Genomic DNA, 5313 nt, shown 5'->3' on the forward strand with positions numbered 1-5313 from the left:
TAAAGAGGAAGGTGAACTTTTTCTTGGTCAATAAGTGCCATAATTGAGTGTCATCGATGGGTTACTGTATTTAGCTCAATGTACAAGACCTACCATTTCTTTTGCAGTAAATATGTTAGCCACATACAATTCTTCACCAACGGAAAAACATCTGGTTGGAGTAAAGTACACTACCCGCAACCTACGCGGCACTACGAATATGGAATTTTCTTACTCGAAAGACTCAGAGGATGCTCGAGATTAACAGTTACATGTATATTGGTTATCTTTCAGATCCACTAAAGCAATTTCTGAGACATGATACGTTTTTAACTAGCGGTGGTACTGCAAATTTCACGGTGATCTTGTAAGTAGGGAACACCAGCTACCTCCTCAAATCACTTTGATAATCGCATTATATGAATCAAGTAGAGAGTGTGTGTGGTTGCGATCATAAGCCGAGCATATCAAGAGATCGTGTAGTCTACCATCCATATACTGGCATGCCAATAAGAATTTTTTGAATACAATTAGGCTTGCATAGTACAAACTAAAAAAGGTTACATCAAAGGTTATACAACGAAGCATAGTTCGCAAAAATTGTTTTATTTTCACCACCACCAGAAGAACAACAAGATTGATATCTAAAAGCAACAATCTTGTGAGAATTATGTTGATCTGTTTACCAAGCCATTACCGACGAAGGTCTTCCGAAAGCTTATTTATGGAATCTGAATATGCCACATATACAAGCAGACTAATTAACTGAGATTTTATTGTGGGGGAGTTTTTGGACTATAACGCGTTGTAATATTTTTCCTTAGTCAAGGTTTTTTCCCACTCGTTTTTTTATGTCAAGGTTTTAACGAGGCAACACAAGCGTGTCCAACATTGATCTAAAAAGATGTCTTTGTTGTATTTTCCCCCTTCCTCAGGATTTTGTCCCATTAAATTTTACCGACAAGATTTTGATGAGACAACGTACTTGGAACGATGATCATCCAAGGGCTAGTGTTATATGAGTGGGCATATTATGTGAATGACACACCAAGCTTAACTTAGTTCATCCGTAAGCCAACACCATGTCTAAATGAAAATGAGTTTTAAATACAAGTAATTAATTTAATGACCACCGACAACTGTCGTTACCATGTTCAAACCGACAATGCATCCATTACCATAAATACAAAATGGGTTCGGAGATATGAAAATGAAGTGCAAGAAATGAAAAGTTCGTTTCCCTTGATAAGTTCCCATGTACACTTAATCTTAAGTATTAAATACTACTACTTGATATTACATGGTATAATCTATTTAACAAAAAAAATGAAAGAATAAATGAAAGTAGCTTGGTGTTTGAACTAAATATAAAAAAATCTCTCGTTTACGGTTCATAATCTTATCCTCGTTCATAAAATACTCTCTTCAATTTTGATCAGATATTATTTTATATACAGAACTAGTCATAAAAACCCAAGGTGACCAAACTTGTGGTACAAAAATCCCATTTAAATGTTGGGATCAGTTAAAGCTCCATCTTAAACAAAATTGATACAAAAACCCCCAAATTTTTAAAAAATGATACAAAAACTCCAAATTTCAAAATTGGTTTCATCAAAATTCTTTGTAGTTTTTGTGTTACTTTTGTTTTGATGAGGTTTTTATGTTATTTTTATTTTGATGGGTTTTTTATGGATGGATAGTGACACCTTTGGGGTTATAACTCGCGGACCGTTTTATATACTAGTATAACATGCACGCGCGATGCGCTTGCAAATCCATTCAAAAACAAATTAACCTTTGCATTCAATAATTTTCTACCAATCAAATATCCATCTATCTACACATAGTTGTATGCATTTCTTCTACATGATATAGCTGCAGACAAATCAAAATACAAAGAATAAATATAAGTTTTCCTCCATAAGGTGGAAATACCCAACAATACCATGAATATAATTCAATGTCCAGAAACCTGCAAAAATAAACCCAGTTCTGGTAGTGGCCTGGGTCATATATGGCAAGAACACCAACAATGTTTTGTCAGCTACATTAACTATGCTGACAGAAGCTTGGAACACATCAGATCTTGGTTCCACAAATGTTAGTAATTCCCTTGTAGGAGAATGTGAACATCTTTGATGAAAAACTTGTGTTGTTCATAATTTCATAGTACCAACTCATCTCAAATTCTGCATTCAATCAACCAACATGTTAAAAATGGACTAAACAGAAGAAAAAAAATCCAGGTAGCATCTTAGCGAGCCTCACCACCACTTATATTACTGTCTCTAAAACTGCCAAAAACATAGATACCTAATCATGGAGCCAGTATAGAATCGAATTGAATAAAACAAACATCACCCATTAAGGAACAAAATTCAAACATCCAAAATTTACTGCAATGTTACAATTTATCAGAAACTCATAGGGCCACGATGCAATGAGGTGCTAATCATTTACAAAGACATTAAAACTTAATGGTGTATGGATTTCAGTAGAAAATTATAATGGAAGCCCTAAAATTAATGTAGTAAGAACTTAAGAAACTGCAAAATTCATCATTCTAAAAGAAATTAGGTTACACAGGTGGCATCGTCTAATTGCTAACTATAATTTGGGCTATATTTACACATTTTACTTGCAGCTTCTTGCGAAAGCAATAATTATAAAAGTCTGGACAGTAACCCACTTCAGTTACCAGTGGCTGCCTTGACTTTGGCATCCTCGCAAATAGTAAGTTTATGATGGTAAGTTCAACCGAATCATATTTAATTTGATCAAGGAATCAGATGTTGAACCCATAAAGAGAGAATTAGAAAGTTAACTGTAAGAGTATGCCAATCACATAATGCAAAATCATTAGCTGAACCACTACTACTATACATATATGTACATGTTTGAAAGATTGTTTACATAGTAATTGATGTCATTAAAATGTGTTACGCCTAAGCTAAAGAATCACCCTAGAGGAATAGTCTCATGATTGTAGATAGTTGAATAGTGCAAAGAAGCAATATTTAGCACTTCTTTGTCTCTTTCAATTGAAAAAAAAAAAATCCACTGAGGCACCATTACTGAAATTAAATAGATTTATAGCACTTAGCATCCAAACCCAGTTATTAAACGATCAAGCCAGGACAAAAAAATTACTTTGGACTTTCAACTCATAAAGAAGCCCTAGAATCAAAAGACTGAAAATGAAGCTCTTACCTTGGAAATTCCAATATCCAACCCATTGTCTAAAGAAGTCTTTGATTTCCTTAAGAAGAAGCAATGAAAAATAAGTAACATCTGATGCAATATTACTGGAGGTTGAGTCAAAATCGTCGTTGGGCTATGATTGGTGCAAACACTCATGAAGAAGTGATTAACAGTCCAATTGAAACGAGGTGGTTGACAATTTTACAAATATTGAAGCTCACAAACTGTTTATCAAGAAGTAATACAATCATATTAAAGTCATACAATAATGAAAGCTTCAAACTTGATTAGGAAATAAAATTTGAACTGCTAGCATGTAAAGGAAGAGAAATTGAAACCAATTTACTAAATCGAATTGATGGTATGTTAAGGAAGAGAAACGAAAACTAATTTACTAACCAATTTAGCAGAAGACTATGAGCATCGTGAAGCACTTTGAAGTGGAGAGAAAAGCTTGGGAAACCCTAACTGAAACGGGAAGCCCTAACCCCAATTGAGATTTCCAGCTTTTCTGTAATCGAAGAAGTAAGTTTCCAAATTGTCTGTAAACTTAATTCAATTAGTTCACCTTATTTCTTAAACTCTCTCAAAATTTTGGGTTTGATTTGAACTTCTGGGGTATTTGTTGTTGTGAGATTTCTGCGAAACAATCTGGAATTAATTCAATCAATTCATTTTAGTGTAGGGAATTGATGACGATGATAAAAATCAAGAACAGAGAAGAGGGAAGAGATTTCAGTCGAGAAGAATGAAACCGAGAAAGAAGAGGTTTCTGACGGAGAGAAAACTCGAAGAGGTAAATGAACTGCCTAATATCGCTGAAATGAAGTCGAGAAAATAGTTCTCAGCGGGATTCGAACCTGGCGTCTCCTAACAACATTAAGGCGCCCAATGACGGATTCACCCTTTGCACTCTTTTATTATTATCTTCTATAGCTTGTCTTTTTAATTTTCAGCTTTTATAATCAAACGTTATATTGGTAATTAGAAAAAAGCTTTCACCAAAAGGAAGGCTTCACCAAAAATATCTCTTTTTTTATATTGGTAAGATATAAGAAAACATAAGCGAAAACATTTTACCAGAAAAATATAACTCTGAGAACAAACTTTACAGAGACCATTACATAGAAAATAATAACAACATAAATTAGAGAGATAAAGTGAGCAACCCAAGATCACTGAGATATTGGAGAAACTAAAGAAAACTTGATAACTAAGAACTCTAAAGATACAAAAAATAAGAAAACCAAGTAGTACAAACAATTAACTCATTTCTTTGTGGTGTTTAGATGATATTATTTGGAAAGAACTAATTTCTTCCAAATCAATTAACAATTCTGCACAAGGCAAAAGGATTGGGATCAAAGAGATACATCCATCTCTCAGGGTTTTGGGCGTGTGGCAATGAACTTCCACAAATATCACTTCGTTCCTGTTCAGAGTATTCAGAACACTCAGATGTATTCGACATAAGTTCCTTTTTTTTACTCTCATGTTACTCAGTCAAGCTTGGGCTGATTAGTAGAGAAAGTACAAGTATTATTAGCATAGAAAGCAAAAAAGCGTGATTCGTCATTAATATGTTTGCTCGCAGTAATTGTGGCCTCTCGGAAGAATTGTTGATTGCATATTTGATGCACTGCTAGTACTAGTACACCCGATAATGGTTGATTGGCTAGTTTTAGATAGCTCCAGAGCTATGAAACAAAGAATTATCTCAGATCTACATCGAGGTATTGACGATGATTCTCAAATATCGCAGAACAAAATGTGATACGATGGGATAAAATGCAATAAAAAAACTAGCCCAGCGGAATCTTCACTTTATGTACTAAGACTCGCTCCTACTCAACCAACCAGTCCAGATCTCATTAAACCAAAACTGTTTCCACATGTCTCAACCGATTCATTTGGCCTAGGAAGCGAAGTACGAACACTTCTTTCATCAAATGAACCACTAAGTACACCAGAAAATGTAGTATAAATAGAGTCACAATAAAGGGCTAATTCTAAACTAGAAAAGCAAAAATTTCCTATACTTCCATGCCTTTCTTCACTACCAACAACCCTGCGGACCAAGAAGCTATGAACAAATCTGGTGATATGATTCTGCTCCCCTAATTTTTCTTA

The 5313-nt window shown here is 34.4% G+C and overlaps 1 long non-coding RNA gene across 1 annotated transcript; it reads right to left on the reverse strand.

Annotated features, from left to right (window-relative positions):
* Nucleotides 1–1760: 1760 nt before the first annotated feature.
* Nucleotides 1761–4030, reverse strand: LOC113287326. Its single transcript, XR_003329963.1, has 3 exons — nt 3583–4030; nt 3193–3407; nt 1761–2171 (listed from the first exon to the last, which is right to left on the reverse strand). It is a non-coding gene; the product is annotated as an uncharacterized LOC113287326 (long non-coding RNA).
* Nucleotides 4031–5313: the final 1283 nt, after the last annotated feature.

Source organism: Papaver somniferum, chromosome 6 (assembly GCF_003573695.1).
Source record: "Papaver somniferum cultivar HN1 chromosome 6, ASM357369v1, whole genome shotgun sequence".
Lineage (NCBI taxonomy): Eukaryota > Viridiplantae > Streptophyta > Magnoliopsida > Ranunculales > Papaveraceae > Papaver > Papaver somniferum.